General features: G+C 34.2%; 1 protein-coding gene across 3 annotated transcripts in view; it reads left to right on the forward strand.

Moving 5' to 3' along the window:
- The first annotated feature begins 4221 nt into the window (after positions 1-4221).
- LOC140751989 (uncharacterized) overlaps positions 4222-19164 on the forward strand; it is a 190834-nt gene continuing 175891 nt past the window's right edge. For all 3 annotated transcript variants that reach the window (XM_073086154.1, XM_073086156.1, XM_073086155.1), the window contains exon 1: positions 4222-4458. The gene's annotated coding sequence lies outside the window, so the exon portion shown is untranslated. The remainder of the gene's footprint in view (positions 4459-19164) is intronic.

Below are 19164 nucleotides of genomic sequence, written 5' to 3' on the forward strand. Positions count from 1 at the left end.
GCAACCGGAGTCCTCTAAGCGCGTTGCCCCGTCGGGCTCCGCCCAGGTGAGCTTGACGCTCGCCACACCATCTGGTGTATACGACGGTATGCGACCACACATACCGTCGTCCTTCCCGGGGCCGCTGGCCGGGCGGTTCGAGCTCCCACTCTTGCAGCCCGCAACCCCGGAAGCCCCCTTTTAGTCGCCTCTTACGACAGGCAGGAGATACCGTAGCCCTATTCTAGTCCCGGAACTACAGGGACAATCCTACTCGCCTGAATCCTTCATAAAAAAATATCAAAGTTGTTTGAAGTCTACCAACTCACACTTAGCTAACACTGTAGACTATGGCCTAAGACCTCCTTATTTATAATGACCATGACGATGACGATCCTTTATTTTTTATATATTTTCAATATTATTGAAACAACAATTCAGTTTAAAATCACATATTTTCTCTTTGTTTTAGGTACTTGTCTAACGAAGGATTGAACCAGGAACTGTATTACGTGTATCTTCATACAACAAAAGCTACTTAGCGACGATCCTACACAGACTCTTACAACTTCCTACACAATTTTAGTCTTACTTCTTTTGTAAACAAGCTGTTTGACTTACAAAAACTAAATGAGTAAGTGCTTAAAATACACTTAACAAACAAGTCGTGATGTTTGTGAGGAAGTAAAAACACTTAGGTATTTTGAGTATCTATTGATTTATTCCATTGGATTTCATCTCTACTATCACAGACTGTTTAGTTTATAAATTACTTTATTGTGTTTTGTATATACCTATGTACCTATCAGGGATGTTATGGAGCTCAGTAACCGTAATCGAAACTATTGGATAATACCATGTTAGTTACCATATCTGAAACCGATATAGTATTTTTAATAAATCTATATTCATATCCATTGAAAATTTCATATTCATAACATCCTTAGGATGTTTGACAGTGTTTATTATACTATACCTGAGGCCGTGATACCTTAGTTGTTAAGAAACTCGGCCTCTCCATTGAGGGGTCCGAGGTTCAAATCCCAGGCCTCTGATTTTTCAAAGTTATGAGCGTTTTAGAGATTAATAATGATCACTTGCTAAACGGTGAAGGAAAACATCGTGAGGAAACCTGCATACCTAAGAGATTTATAAAAAAATATCTCTAAAGTGTGTAGTCTACCAATACACACTTGGCCAGCGTGGTGGACTGTGGTGGACCTGATCCTCATTATGAGAGGAGACCCGTGCCAAGCAGTAATGGGTTGATGAAGATTATAATGATTATAATTGTATATATTATTTAGGTCTATACCTAATCAGTGTTGTGGTATATCTATCTGTCTTAGATACAAATCTCTCAAATATTAACTAACTAGTCCGACAGCTAAACATACCTTCCAAAGAACGAACACGAGCGTCAAATTAAGATATTGGCACCAGTGGGCACCCATTCAATCCCGACCACGCTCGATTTTGCTTAACTTTATCTTTTGAGATCTACAAAATCTACTCCACATAAATTCGACACCTGCTATAAATTTAGTACTTTGGTATTTACGGGCTGGGCCATTCGAACTACCTTCTAAACCGTTTAAAAAAAGCGTAACAAGATATATTCAAGGTCGGTTATGCATTGACAATAGTTCTCATGTTACATAAGTAAATAACATAGATTGGCTTTCGATTAAAATTTGTAACATAACCTTAGATGCATATAGTACTGAGTAAGTGGCAACTGCGGCTCATAGATACCTGAAATCAATCGCAAATAGGAAAGGATTCCTACCCAAGGTCGGCCAGAAACACACTGCTACTTCTGAGGACTAAATTGGAACGCTTGCTGTAAGTATTCCTGTGGTAAGCATAGATTAGTAAAGATTACTCGCTCGTAACAAGAAAATGTAACCTTTTGACAATTGTCACTGTCATCTATTTTCGTGTCTGAAAAATATTAAAAAATGTAGTTTTTAGATCGTTTACCAATGAAACGATATTTCTCCCCACTTTTTCTTAGATTTCGTGTCTTAAGTGCGCATGTCGGCATTGTTCCGCGTAAATTACACCATGATAGCCATTAAACGGCTGACAGAATTGTAAGCCATTTAATGGCTTCCTTCAATTACAAGGCAGTGAGATATCTATACTTATCTATGGCATGTAGTACTGATAGTAAGAGGCAACTGCCGCAAATGAACACCTGAAATCAACCACAGATAGGACTGGACTCCTACAAAGTCTTCCACTAACACATTTCTACTCCTGAGGACTAAATTGGAACGCCTGTTGTAAGTATTCCTGTGATAAGGATCATCCTTCCTCTACTCAATCTCACTTATGACTACAACCGTACTTCTAATTGATTAATAATGTGAATGGGCAGCAGTGTCCTCTTATTATAATATATAGTTATAGATTAATAAATTATTATGACATCATTAGCATCTACCATAACATCAGAGTACATTACAATTAAACGTAATGATAATTAATAATTAGAAAATAGTTTGCATTTAACATAAATCGAAATACATACATAGAATTTTACTGATTGCATAATATACCATCTTACGATTAAGTAACCAACGGAACTACCTTGCAACCTTTTATGGTTACATCTAGTAATTTTACACAGTAAAATACTAAAACTACTACGTAATTATGGGTTATCTACATAAACTTCGATAGTACAAAGGCGGTTATGAAAAAATACTGTAACAAGAGCGAGTTGAAATCATTAAAGCTGGTAATATTTGCAAGCGATTATTTCTAACTGCAGCGAGTATAGATAAGGTCTATTATTAGCCATTATTGCTCACGTACATAAAATCCTTTTACTACGGCATTGACACAACTCAGAGGTTACTCCTCCGCCTAGTCGTGCTATTGTAAGAAGTGTCATCCACTTGTACAGCGCATTAAGATTTTAAACGTATTGTAAGCAACATCGTAAATCCTATTCTTGAAATTTCTGTGGTTTTTCTCCTTAGAAAAATCGTTTTAAAAAAATAGTACAGCGCTTTTTAACACGTATTTTAACGGTGACCTTTATCCGCTACGGATCTGAATTTTTTCCTAAATATTTTTACATTCGTAAGTAAAATATTGCAGTATAAAAGTGATAAAAATATGCTTTATTTATTAAAAAAAAAAAAAAAAAAATTATCGCTAGTTTTTTTACGATTAATATTTTTTGTTCCAAATTTAAATAATATTGGCCTTCGTAAGGTGTAAAAAATTTTAAAGTGGTAACTAGTGACGTGGTTCTATGATATCGAATATTTGTCTAAAATGGTAACGAATTAATAAGTTTCAAATAAAAGTTATAAGTTTTACACTTGACATTCGAAAACTGTAACAAAAAGTTTGACACGCATTTACAGTTAAATGTCATGACAAAGTGCTTTTTCAATTATAAAGTGACAGTTGCTATTACAGATAACTTGCTAAGCACTAGTGCTTAAACATTATTTGCATTATAGTAAAAAATATTGCGTAATTCGATTACGAATACCATAAAATAATTTTATGGATGATAAAACTTTCGTTTAATATATAATAAGTTATGATCGCAACAATCGTTTACTTTGATTGAATAACTAATTGGAAATGCCGTTTCGGTTATAAATAGCACATTTAAATATTTCTTGAGTAACACTTAGTTCGTTGACTTATTTGTTGCAAATAAGAATTTAATTGTTGTCACGCTACAAAAACCGTTTCTTAGATGATAAAATCTTAATTATTATCTCGAATTAGGACCAATAATAATCAGTTATATAACAACAAATATAATAAAATGTGGCTTATCCAATTAGTTTCGTCATCGTAACTTCATAAAAAGAAAGTAAAACATCTTTTGTTAATACTCACTGTTAGCTACGTTGCGTGCTACGAGTAACTACAACACAATTCTGAAGTGACCTAAATAAGCTTACATATCAAACGATGTTTGCTTATAACACTACAAACCTATTCTATGCATACTTGTCTGAAGTCTTCTAGCGAACATGTTAATTTCATCCAGAGATCTACTCTCACGCTCCAATTGCCGCTTACTAAATAATAATTAGCATTGTGTATCACGCAACATGTACACACGGCATATCGAATCGATTATTGAAAAAGTTTGGCCATTGCTACCGTAAACGCATTCCTATCCTTAACCTTAATAGACGGGCGCGTATACGACTTATTGTGTAGGGTGTTAGATCGGCAATGATATCTTTCCGATTTACGCGGGACGGCGAACGCCCGCGGTTTTGGTATTACTTTTAGGTGAGCGTGCGCCCGCGCCGGCACGCACTACTCTTCCGTCGAATCGCTCAGTGCAACAACGACACTGGCCGAGAACGAACTTAGAACCTCGAATCACGATACACGACGTACTGGACCCATCTATCGCTAGTGATCTGTGAAACTTAAACTAAACTTTCCTGTGCTACTGTTTCGTGTTGTGATAATAGTTCTGACTCTGAGGTGAGTAATTGAAATTCTTTGCGGCAGAAGGGACTAATGGAAAATGAAAATGACAAACTTTCGTAAACGACTCGCGGTTGCGGCTGCTCTCACTAAAGAAAGCGCAGATTATCTGCCGCGACATCATTTGATAATTTCGCACTTAAATTATCGTTGAATATAAATTCAATATAAGCTATGAATAATTTTATATGGATAATAAATATGTCAATTGAGAGGTCATTTGCATATAATTAAATATTAATATGTGTTTATCGGTTGTAAATGAAGCACGATAGAGAAATTTTTAAATTTACACTTGTTAGTATAATTATTTTGGTGTAAATAAAAGTAAATATAAAATTAAATTAAACAATATAAAATAAATTGGTAAAAATTTCATCAAGAGAAAATAATTGCGCGTATTGTGATGTATTATTTATATTTTTTTTACATTTATAAATAATCGCATATTATATTAATAGTAAATAAAATTATTTCTTAATAGCTTAAAAATAATTAGTAAAAAATATTAGGACACTTTTTAAGGAATTAATTAAATTTGGATTATAATACCAAACTATTGTTTTTGTCACATTCAGAAGTGTCGGATTGAAATGCAATTCACTATTCTGCATAATGCACATAGTGTTGTAACAAATACGGTGAAAATTTTGAACAAGTGTGGAAACATGTTGCGTACAAATTAGCATGCGCCGGTAACAATTGGTCGATGAATTTTTTGCCTTAATTTCGCAACGAGCGATACGGTTCGCGCGAAATATGGAACATCATTGGCCCATAACGGAACGACGATTAACTCTAGTTACCAATCTGTGGCTATTTTTTCGGTTAGTTTTTGTCGAAGCAAAAAGGTATGTTTTGTCATCTAGCGATAAATTGTCACTGAACCCTACGGAACGCGGTCAACCATAAGCTTATCCATATTGTCATAGTTATGTCATTTACATATTGTCTGCCCTATAGTACATTTAGTAATTTTGTATTATAATCATTTTACTAAGTACAAAGTCGTTTAATATAGAATTACCGTCCAGCTGATACAGGTGTGACTGTGGTACAAATTAATAAATACTTGTGCATAATAACAAGTAGGTCCTGCAAATATGAACAATTTATTTATTATTCACGTTAACATTCACTTCTAATTATTCGCTATGGTAATTTAGGTTTATTAACTGTTCCAAGTCGTTTTTACGCTCAGTTTTATAAATTACTTATACAAGTAATTTAAAAAAAATAGAGCAGTACATTATTTTATTAAAACATGCGATATAAGTTTAAACTGTCATTTTTAAATCATTTTTAGAGTGTCAGGTATCTTAAATAGTTTTATTGTTAAAAAAATATTACGCGTAAAAATATAAACAAAAGAATCTTCTTTTAAATTTAAAATCAATTTATATGTAACACATTTCCTATTATTTATTTTTATTTACACTTTTAACTTGTAGATGTATAATAAAATTTCTTCTTTTAATATAGGAAAAATACAAAAATAACATAATTATAATTATATTTTAATTTTTATACATGTGTTGGCAAAAATAATTAAGATGGGAAAAGTTGGAGCTCTCATGTATTATTCCCGCGTAGATTTCTAACTTTGCAAACAATACTTAAACGGGCATTGATGCGTGCTCGCATATGTAGGTAACTACGAGTATAATGTGTGGTATTAATAAAATGACCACCCGTTATATTTTGAACGAGACAGTCCCGTTTTTGGCAACTCTATCCCACTGTCCCTGAAATAATTCGGGAATGCGAAAATGTCTCGTTTTAGGAAAAATAAATATACGTAAAAATATATAAGTAGAATGACCTATTTACTTCCCTGGCAAATTGCAGATTATTTTAAACAGACACATTATTTTAAACATAGACATTACGGTTTTTTGCCGATGTACGAGTACTTGTACGAGTTACGCAGATCCACGTTACGATGCTCAAATAGAATGTTTGCTCAAAATAGCGTACATAAAATATGAATAACGTCCCATTTTTTATTAAAATGAGTATGGTCATTACAGATATTAATGCAAAGCGTGCGAGTTTTCTCTCTTACCGCGCATCCCACGGCAGCACGATGATCATCGTGGCCTACAAACCGATCTCAACACTCTCACTGTCACAGCTCGGAAGTCAAACTAGACGGCATTATGCAACTATGACCAATCCGATCAGTGTCAAATTTAATGAATTTGCCCATAAAATTACAAATAATATCATAACTTACACGGAACGTCGAAATCGACTCCATTTTCACTGCCTGATTAATAAGATGATTGACAAGTTACGCTATTTCTGCCTAACAACAGTGTTAGTGCTAAGCGCTACTGTGTTTTAGTTTAAAGGGGGTGAGGGAGACGTATTTCCGAGGCGTTCCACCTTAGTCAAAGTTGGTCAACCCATGGCTGCCTTTGGATAGCAATCCCATCGAAACAGGGGTATATTACAAATCAGGGGCGGTAGCTTCCATCAGATGGACTTACTTGTCTGCTACTTATATACTAAAAAAAAGTTACTAAGTAAATTTATTTAACTAAGTTAAACGTGATTTATAAAACAATTTTTGTGACTATGACGTAATTTCGAACATCCGCCTTAAATACTAAAAAGCCAACACACGTACTCACAAATGCCTCTTTTATTCAGCACACACACTAAATGACGAATAATGCAGCGGAATTCTTTAAATAAAACTGAGCTTTTGCTAGAACCATGACGAATGTGTAATGGGAATTGTTTAGCAACGCAGACTTAGTTGTAGAATTGAACAATATCAGAGAAAAGGACGAAGTCAGATTCAACCGAATTCGTCAACGTCACCTATAGTAATATAATTTGATTGTAACTTTTAACGTTATATCAAATTATGAAGGTATTTAGTGATTTTTTTTGTTTACAATATAATGGCGATTTTTTTTCCTCTTACTCTTTTTTTCTTGATGTACAAGAGTGTCCTTTAGGCCATAATCCACCGCGCTGGCCAGAAATTAGTAGACTCGAATTAGTCCTCTGACAACTTCGAGATTTTAGTTATAGTAACTATCAGGAGTGCAGATTTGTTTCCGATATTTTTCTTCACCGTTTAAACAAGTGATGATTTATTTCTTATCGAAAATCAAAATCGCATATCTAGAATTTGTTAACCCTACCCGAATACCTAGGAGAAGAATACCTAGAATTAGAACCTTAGATGCCCGATCAAGAAACCGAATATCTAACCACTGAGCTATCAGTGCTTTTTGATGGTTATAAAGCTATGGTTTGTTCTCCACGGTTTTATTGAGCGCAGTTAAATCCTAAGTCTTTGGTAACAATAACGTACGTTACTGATCCGTTATTTTGTTCTTAACCTTTCGTCACGTTCTTGACATGAGTTGCATATTTTCTGTATTCGCAGTCGTGATCTCGAGAGACTTAACGATACGTTGTTAAAATATTTGCCTCGCCTTGAATTCAATTTCCTTCATAAGTCATTTTGTTTATTTATTTTTTATGTTATGAATTAGAAGAAGCGAAGTATTTTGCAGTCCACCTAATGGTAAGTGTCTACTGCCGCCTATGGACATCTGTTATCAAACCTAGATAATATTCGAGTCCGATGGTTGGCCACGGATGAGTTGCTACCCCTGAGGACTAAGTTGGAACGCCTCGGATAAGTATGTCTACCGTACCACACCCTTAAAACCGAAACATATAATAACCGTTATAAATCGAAAAAGTGGAAAAACCTTCAACCTACAGGAATGACGTTGTGTGATATTAACGAACAAATCATTTACATAAGCAAATTTAACAGATGTTATTATTTAATCACTTTATTGCAGTGTTATCTTAATACAAAGCTACACAAGGATTATATTTTTAGAAAAAATACATAGCCGCGGCTCTCAAGACTTACAAATATGTAAAACTTGACTAATTATAATTTTATAATAAAACGCGTAAAATCAATATAAAAGGTTTATTACGAAAACGTTTTTGCAAATTGTTTTCATTATACTTCATGAATATTTATGGGCCTTAAAAGCAACAATGGAGGTAATAACGTTAAATTAAGTAAACTTATTCGAAATCTACGAAATTGGAATAGGTTTAACTCTTGTAACACATTTTGAGTTGCTATTTGTAACTATGTAAACTTGACCGCGCTGTTGGCAAATCACACTTCCTTATCTTTAAAAATCTCAACAACAAACATAATTATGGACCGGTATAATTATATTACTCGTTCAATTAAACTGAAAGAATTTTACGCTTAAAATAAGCGGACTGCGTATTTGTATTCACTTATTTGTTTACGCTACTGTGACTTAGACAATTGGAATGTTTTTAAACTCATTATATTAAAGTTATTAAAATATCATCTTATATATAAAATTCTCGTGTCAAAATGTAGTTACCGTACTCCTCCTAAACGGCTTTACCGATTTTCACCAAATTTTATATGCATATTCAGTAGGTCTGAGAACCGGCTACTACTACTATCTATTTTTCGTACCCCTAAGTGGTAAGGGTTGTTCGCCCTTAACATTTTTTTATTTATATGGCAACACAACGTTTGCCGGGTCAGCTAGTTGAATTATAGTATTGTGTGGTGTGGTGTGGTAAGGGAGATATACCTTTCCGACAGATTTCAGCATAGTCTTCAATGGTAGTGGCGCATCTGAAGCCAATCTCAGGTAGGAATATAATTTTATCTGGGGTTGACTACAGATAGCCATGGGCGGTAGTAGTCACTTACCATCACGTGGACTATATGCTTGTCTGCTACTCGTATTTAAAAAAATATAATATATCTTTGTTGTTAAATCATTTTCATAATTATCACAGTATTCTTTGGAAAAATAAAGCTATAAATATACTAAGGTAGCATAGAAATCCCGGAATTGAAAAGAGCAACTTTAATAGACTATAATATGTTTAATTTAGGAAATAACATACCTGTGTTATTTCCTAAATAATAATAATAATGTGTCTTGTTTTAGCGGTAATAGTTACCCGGATACAATAAATTAATTTTGATTCGTTGTAAAATGTAGCTTTTATTGTTCCTGTGTCTCAAGAAAATTATATAATTCATATAAATCACTGAAAATTATTAGGTATTCTAGTAATTATTTAATTATACAATCTTCCTGAAAGCTTAAAGTTACACTCTACATATTGAAAATGCTAATATAAAATAAACGTACCAAATAAACGTACTTATTTTTTATTTTATTATATTACTATTCTCGACGTCAAACCATTATTGTCCTACAGCTGGGCACGGGCCTCTTCTCAGAATTAGAAGGATTAGACTATAGTCAACCATCGTCCACTGAGGTAGGTATGCAGATTTTTTCATGATATTTTCCTTCGCGTAAAAAAAAGTGATAATTATTTTTAATAGGCATATAACTTTGAAGAAATCGGAGGTGCCCTGGATCCGAACCTCGGAAAGGCCTCCACTCTCTGTCCATCTGTTCATCTATCACAGGGCTCTATTTGTATTTGATAATATTTCTTAAAAAGCCTGCAAAGGAGTTTCTAGAGTATTACGAACACGCGAGATTAATCACACAATTATCATTCAAATCTAGTAAGATAGACGTGATAAGGCAACTCGATTTACATGTCGACATTAATTGTACAAGGCGTTCTAAAATATTTTATTTCCAAGTTTCATATATTTTTATAATAACTATTTTTGAAGTAATCTTAAAATAAGGTAATTCGTTCTAACTCTGTCCAAAAAATATAAATACACAGTGATTAGTTTTTTGTTTGAAGAATAGATGCGGATTGTGAAAAATGTAATAACATGTCTTAGAGATTCTGAATGATGAAATTATTCTTTGACAAAGCAACCTATTACATTATTCAATTTAACGTGTACTTATCGTAACATATATTCTCTTATACATAAGCCACGAATTTTCCTCCAAAAGTCGGGCATTACCATATTGATCTTGATATTATTTTTCCGACATATTTTAAACTCCTACACCAACTACATACAAAGAACATTCATATCCACTTCAACTTTAATAAAAATGTCCCGTAGCGCAAGTTGTCAGTCGAAATGAAATACCGCTGAGAAGCATTCCGTCGTCACGTCTGACGATTTGCGTAGAAGATGTGAAAGTCACATTTGTTATTCCACACACGCGACGAATCTATGACCGCCCGATGGACTGGTAAGGCACGAAGCACACGTAGCGGTACTCTGACGCAACCAATTATACACAACGCCTCAATAGACGAACCCAGTGGATTATAGCGAAAGTTATACGTAACACTTAGTATAATCCGCGCCATACTGCTAGTCCGCTCTGAAGTTGTTGCGCACAACTACAAGCATATATTCCGTAGCAACGTAAGGACATACTAACGCAGTATCTGCCCATGTGGCAGCGAACGGGTGCCAGGAGAGGTCCTGCGTTGTCTTCGTCCCGCTAATGTCTACAATTTGCTATTCGACGCGACTTGTTTCTATATTCAGAGCGGACTAGCAGTTTTACGCGGACTATACCAGAGTGAAGCGTAGGCCTAAAATTGGAACATTATTTATTCAAATATGTTATAAATTTCTTTATTTAATGTTTTAAAAAACACCCTGCACTTAAAAAACGATAAAGACATGTGTATTGTTTTAAATTATTTAAATTCGAGTGTTTTTACTCTGAATATACGTGACACTAGGCTGGCGAAGGGCGGTGTACTAAATGTCTACATTATCATTTCGAGACTATTCAATTCGTACAATTTAAATGAAACTGCACTTAGGTAATTTTATTTAATTTCTAATTATACGTAACACATAGTGTCAGAGTGAAGCGTAGGCCTAAAATTGGACCATGGGAACGCGCTACAATAACTTAAGGATTGCGCTTACATTTTATTTCTGTTACAAAACAAAGAATTTTACTCAGTACGGTTGATAGTGATCAGTCGAGCCCAGTATCCCACGCTGAGTTGGATTCAAATCCAAGAAAACGTCTGTATACTTAATGTGTATTCATGGTTATAAGAGTGAAATACAACATTGTAAAGAAACCTACTATCTCAAACGTATGTAAAGTCTACCAACACATATATAATTGCGGGCCTATATCATACTTTACTTTATGTCAAATAAACTAAAAAAATAAGTACTTTGTTATCAACAGTACATTAAAATGAACTAATTACTTTGTCAATATAACACACATTAATATCATACTTTACAGACTCTCACAGTAAATTATACTTTGACGCTATAAATTTAATAATTATCCAGCTGATCAGTATGCGTTTTGTCGCGAATAAATTGTATTTATTTAATTGTAAATCGCAATTCGTTCTGTTCTGTATGACTAAGCAAAGCGTGCGGTACTCGTTATGTAAATAAGCGAGATTGAACCAAGACGCCGAGACTTCGTCGTCAACCCATTTTTTCACAAAATGAAGGATTAAGGCATAGTCCACCGCGCAGGCCAAGTGTGTTTAGGTAGACTTTACATACCTTTGAAACTTTACCTATATAACCCTTGTCGCTCCCAGGGTACTAGATATCTATTGAAGGTTTCTCCCTTGTTAACAAATAAATGATCCTCACGATATTTTCCTTCGGCCTTAAAGCAATTGATAATTAACTTATTGGAGGCCCGGGACTGGAACCTTGGTCCTCTTGTTCGATAAACCGAATCTCAACTACTAGGCTACCACTTCTTCGCACCGCGCACTACTCGTTATGTAAATAAACGAGATCACTTGTACCAAGACACCGAACGCTTCGTAAATAGAAAAAAAAAACACTTTTTATACTGTGTTCCGTTTCGTTAACACACTTTTAAATAGAAACAAACAGCGTGCGGCTTTTAAATTTTAACGAGGTTTTTATCTTTTTAATTCGCAAACAAAATGAAGAGTGGGTATCATTAGCACGGACTAAGGTCTAGAATAAAATGTTTAAGCTTGACCCAGCTATAGTATGGAGGAAAAAGTATTTAAAAAACCGCAGAATTGCTACATCTATTTCTTTCTTATAACATCTATCTACTGTTAATAGGTGTAATAGCCGAAGGGGAGTACCAAAGACAAGTGTGAATGATACAGTATAATATTTGTTATATCTGTAAATTCTGTGACCTACTTAAAGAAATATTGCATTATTTGATAGTTTTTTTCATAACTGCGAATTGCTTCTCCAATTAGAATGAATGGAACCTTAAGTTTAAATAAACCTGAGCAGCATGCATTGCGCCTCTGTCACTGTTCTAGCAAATTATGTGCTTCTAGAAAATTCTTGCTCAGAAGTGGGACACAAAAACAGTTGCAACCAAGCATATATTATTTAGCAGTAGCATTATAGCAGTGATAGCCTAGTGATTACGAAACTCGGCCTCCGAGGTTCAAATCCCAGGCACGCACTAATTTTTCAATGTTATGTGCGTATTAAAAAATAATCATCACTTGCTTAAACTGTGAAGAAAAACATCGTGAAGAAACCTGCATACCTGAGCAATCTAAAAAAAAGTTTTCAAAGGTCTGTGAAGTCTACTAATACGCACTTGGCCAGCGCGGTGGACTATGGCCTAATTCTTCTCATTATGAGAGGAGACCCCTCCAGTAGTGAGATTTTCGCTTCAAAACAGATACTAAAAATTCAATCGCTCGGTTTTAAAAATAACGTTGAGTTGTTAGTAGTAGGGATTCACCGGTTCTGGGGCACCGATTTTCCCCCTCCCCTCTCTATTCACCGGTTGTGGGGCACCGACTTTCCCCCCCTCGCTTCCCCGTCCCCCCGCTGCCCTGTTTGCCACGATCGAGGGGCGAGCCCGGCTAAAAAAAAAAAAAAAAAAAAAAAAAAAAAAAAGTTTGGTGTCAAAATGGGGGTTTCCGACCACGCCCGATCGATTGCACGCATTTATTTTACGCTATCCCCTTTGCTTACGAAGTTAGCTTTTATGAATAACGACCTCTAATTCATTATCTAATCACCTCCTTATCTCATTAAGCTCGCTATGTCCATATAACAATACGGACCTTACTTTTCTAATCACCACTCGCTGTCCTCACAACATAATAGGGTCATTATCACTGTGTCGTTAATGATGGGGGTATGCGCATGGTAATGCAATAAAAAAAACTTCGTATTGACATTGTTTATTATTTCCAAAACAACCTTTTGAACAATTGCGATACTACAATATCGTTTATCAATTTATCCTCACAAAACAGGCTTAAAAAATCTCTGAGTGTATTTCCATAATACATGTAATGCAAGTATGTAAGACTATATTCTCCACAAACTGAAGACCAATCAAGTTGTATTCTATATCTATTAAAATCCCAATGCTTTGCGTTCCTTCTGAAAAAGGCTTTGTGATGGCCTGTTGGTGGTCGGCCATATGAATCAAAATACCCACCGATGCCATTTCTGTCTATGTACATGCCTACCCAGTGAGAGCCTGGTTCACTGTCAGGGTCCAAATTACTTATCAAGTACATTGGAGTCTTAACGTATAGCGGTAATCGGTTTGCCGCATAGACATTGTTTTTCAAGCTACAATGAATTTTATTTAAATGCTTCTGAATCTCGATTGTATCCATTGTGCATGCCTACTTATCGATACCTCTGATAGGTACAATACACTATTTACAAATGCAGAGCAAAATTATCCAAACCTTATATTTAAAGGGATGCAATATGGTTTAACTCGAATGAAAGACTTCAAATAGGTATAATATATTACATTTATTAGGCTTTTACTTACATCTAAGTATATAAATTTATCTTAACTACTGTAGTCGACGGTTACATTTCGGTTCTTATCAATTTCAATAACGTTATCAAACTCTGCATACACTATACAGTTAATAGTTTCGGTTAGAGTTGATTCAAACCGAACTTCTACCCTTACACTGCCATGCTTTATAAGATTCCAATGAGTCATGGAATTTGATGACAAATCAGGAGTTAGGTCAAACGCTAATAGGCAGTAACCTTTTGCATATTGCTCCCTAGATATTCCATTACCTTCATTTAGAAAATGTATACCAGTCCCCGAAAATAAAGTGTGATAGGCTGCAGTAAAAATATCATTCTCGAATGATGGTTGCAATGCTTTTGAAGGTATTTGTTGGCCATCAATATATAAACAAAATGTGTTCATAGCATAGTTTTCAAAATTGAATGGATTTTTAGTAAGACTTCCATTGAATGCTGTGTTGTTTACAAATCCAACTATACATCTTTTAGGTACTTGCCCCAGAAAAATGTTGTCAAGAGTCTTTCCCTGAACCCCTGATGGTATAGTTAAAACTTTGACTTCAGCTCGAGTAATAGGATATTTTGCTGTAGTAGAGGCTAAGACTTTTTGATGTGCGAGGAGTACAGTTGGATTTATTCGTGCTCTACGAACAATAAGAGTTGCATCCGTAATGCATACTTTACATTTTATATCAGTAGAAGAACCCATCAGATTAAACGATTCTCTTGAGCGAATTAATTTGACACTCATTTGAACCCCATTAATTAAAAACTTTTCTTGGTTAAATATATCACCATGTAGATGTCCAATCATTTCTATTTCTTTACTTTCAGATGCTAGTTTTTGTCGTTTCAGAAATCCAGGATTTGTGTTGTCTGTTGAGTTCATTTGACCAGCTGCATCTTCATACCAAAGACCACAAGTCAAATGAGATTTCTTTGCGGCAGGAGAGTAGTTCAGCAGAGTTTCCAAATAAGCACGGTAAGCATATGTATTATTAGGTGGTGACACAAGTTTTTGATTTAAATATACATCTAACTGGCTGAATAGTGAGTGTAACCAGTTATTTATTGGTGCTATTACTGTGGGTGTGCTCACTTTTGATGAATCTAGGTTAACTATCTTTGCTTTAATATGTATTAACGTATGCGATAAATCTAGGTAATCGTCACCAGATCCTGGTACTTGAAATTCTATTGGTCCATCATCAGCAAGAGACGAAATTGGTTTGTAATGAATCCAAATACCATTTTCAATACTTGTTTGTGTTGATGGCAATGCAAATAAATCTAGTTCAGACTTTATACATTCACAAGAATGACTATGTAAGAAAGACATAATTCCTTAAATTTATTAGTTATGAAAAAATATCTTTTATGTTGGCACGAGAAACTGCCAATTTTTTAATGGCTTTCACTTTAGCAGCTGAGCGTGCACTGAGTGAGGAAAGACGCTTTCTCTTCGTTATATACCCCGATCCAGACATGTTTATTCTATCAATTTTTTCATCAACTTTTCGTTTTAAATTGGAACTAGCGTCCTTGAGACGAGATTTTATTGAATCCTCCATGGGTCGTGCATTCACTAAGTCCGACAAAATACCAACTCCAGCGCCTAGTGCTTCTTTTCCTATAACTCTAGCACCCCTTGAAAGCAAAGGTAAAACTGATCTAAACAAGCCTCCTAAAAAACTGCCAATGCCATGACCACGTTGAAACGCGGCTCCTTTATATATTACTCCAATACCAGAACCAGCTTGATGGGAATAATAATGTTCGTAGGGGCAAGTCATATTATTATTATTATTATTATGAGAAAACATTGTTGTGTTTTTTAAAGTGAAGTTTGATACACACAGTTCCAAATTGAAATGGTATCTTTTGACCAGTGGTTGACCTTATATCTATTTCAATAGTGTCAAATTCTCGTCGCATGATTGGTAAATAGTGAGGAGGTGAAAAAACATGCATTTTATTCGCCCCATAAATATATTTCATTGGATCTAATGGTATAATTCTTAGTAAAGGAGTCATGACGTCACCTACTATCTGTGGTTCAACTATATCGCAATATACAAATAATTGTGATGGTAGACCTAAATGTAAATTTGCAGGACACTTTCCTGTGTTTCTTTCAATGAGATTCCTGTCAGGTTCAAACCCAAGTTGAAACGACAGCTTAGGAGATAGCTTCACTGATCTTATTGATTTATCGGTAACAGAAACACAAACTAATTTTGATACTTCATCATAACGAAATTTTATATTTTCCTTTGTATTATTTAAAGCTACCAAAATATGATCTATGTTGTCATAATTCGTCGCTGGAATATGAGTCTTGTAATATACTAAGGATGGTATTTGATCGCCTGGCATGGTCATGGATTTTGTAATATATATAATATTTTCATGTTCTTGTACAGTAAACATGGTACATGGATATTGAAATTCGGCAACTCCAACTGACCATTCCCCATCTAGCGTTAAGGATTTTGGTAATTTTGTTGAAAACTTCGTTGTTTTGTTATCAGGAAAGTACTCCATAGAACTGTTACTTAGCAATGTTAAATAGAAACTTTCTTTCATCATATTTTTTCTAATTCAGAGGCCAACACCCAGCTATTAAATTTATCTGGATAACCTTTCCACTTCACCAACACTTGCTTTCTGACACCAGAATATCGCGTACTGATTATTTTATCTATTTTATAACTTGAGGTAGGATTATAAGATACCTTTTGTAACTCCTTTTCATAGAAAGTCCCACTTATTGTTTCATTTTGTAAGTCTTTCAAAGTGTATACAACCCATGGAGACCGATCTATAATTGAGGATATAATAAATATTTCATCACTCCAATTAGATTCATATCCTTTTTGAAATATATGCTTATACTTGGTTATTCTTACATAGTCACCGATGTGGAAGTTAGGTAATTGTGTTGTTGCTTCTGTTTGTTTCTTATCTCTATCATATAAATTATTCCATACAGTCATAATATTATGTGAGTTAACATCACAGGGGCACATTTTAATACTTGAATGATAACTATGATTATATGCATATACCAAGTCTTGTAAAACATCAATATATTTATAAGTATTATTGTGTGTAAAATAACGCCACATCTTCATTTTGAGGGTTCTTTGAAATCTTTCAACAATACTTGCTTTAATATCGGGATTATTAGTAGTATAGTAATTTATATTTTTACTTTTTAAATAACTTTGCACATCTTTGGAAATAAATTCTGTACCCTTATCAGACTGAATATGTATGGGTGTTGCATTAGCTTCAATGAAAATACTTTCAAAACATTCTTTAATATTAAATGAATTTTTATTTTTCATAGCTCTTACAAATGCATATTTGCTAAATACATCAATTACACAAAGAATAAAGTTAAATCCATCATTGTACTTAGAATATGTTCTCAAATCACTTAAATCCGCTTGCCAAAGAATATTGAAATTTGACAGTATGTATTTGTTACGGGAAAACCTTCTTGTTACAGGTTTATGTAATGTGTATGTTTCTTGTGAGCGTAGCCAATCTTTTACATCTTCTCTTTTCATTTTACCTTTCATAGCTTTGGCTAATTTATTAATACTACCGAATGCAGCAGGATGAGAAGGGTTATAATAAATACTATTTATTTCTAATAAGGGCTCCATTTCTCCCAGACTAATTTTTTCTTGGGTTTTACTTTTTCTCTTTCAGTACTAGTTGGTGTTGAATTCGGATCTTTTCGAGGTGTAAAGTTCTTATGCTCATCTAATATTAGCTGAGTTATAAAGCCAGTTCTTTTAGTATTACCAAGGTAGGTAACTGGTGTATTGATATCTTTCAATAAAGTTGCAAATTGTTGCCATCCTACTGGATCAATTTTTCTACTTGGTCTAATAAAATCACTCACCAAGTCTATGATGTTACTTCCAGGAATTTTAACTTTGTCTATGAATACAGTACCCTCGCCATCCCAATTAATTTTATCCTTGTGATCAGACAAGAGACCTAGCAACAGCTCACCTTTCTTTAAATATGTTTTAGGTATCACTCTCAATATTTGTTTCGGTGTATACGTTGGTGAGTTAACCTTTTCGTGTTCATTTATATCAACTGTTGTTCGCTTTGGAGTCTGTTCAGCAACTATATTAGTCTTAGCTTCTTCCTGTAGTTTTATATCACTAAAATCTTTCTTTAAATTAAATTTATTATTCGTATCTAATTCCAGTTTATTATTATCAATTTTCATTTTGATATTATCTGTATCACCAGTATTAACATCAGAAAAATAAGTAACAATAGGTAACTCATAAGGTTTTCGGTCTTCTTGAGTATGGTGTAGGTACCTTTGTAAAATTTGTAAATAGAGAATACACTTTTCTCTATCTTCAATATTACTTTTTAATATATTTTGCATTTCGGCATCCAGTCTAGACATGGGACTGTCTAACATTGTTTGTTGATTAATTTTTTCTATTATACCTGGATCTATAAGTAACATTTTCTTAGCGTGTTCCATGTTCATGTTAGGGTATTTACTAGTGCACTCAGAACTGAACCTAATATTATTGGTAAAAATGATCCTCCTTTTTGAATTATAATATTTTTACGGACTTTGTTTGTAGTTTTACGCACCAGTTGTCGAAGTAAGTGTTTGTATTTCTTTAATTTATTCTTCTCATTTTCTGGGAGTTGTACTTTACCTTGTAAAACGTTATAGATACATTCACAAATACAATTTATCTCTTGTTCGTTGCAGGATTTTAAGAGTGCTTTTTGGTATTTTGGTTTAAGAATATGAAGAGCTTCTAAAAACTTTTTATGTGTCTTCAAGGTTCGAGACATTATTAATAAATGACGGAAATTTCTTGTTGCTTTGCATATTTAAACCCCTTTGTAGGTAAGTATACAGTACAGTAACAGTCAGAAGGGAATATTTTTGTTTTTAATCT

The sequence above is a fragment of the Epargyreus clarus genome, unplaced genomic scaffold (genome assembly GCF_041222505.1).
Source record: "Epargyreus clarus isolate Ecla_fem2 unplaced genomic scaffold, WU_Ecla_fem_2.2 ptg000023l, whole genome shotgun sequence".
In the NCBI taxonomy this organism is placed as follows: Eukaryota; Metazoa; Arthropoda; class Insecta; order Lepidoptera; family Hesperiidae; genus Epargyreus; species Epargyreus clarus.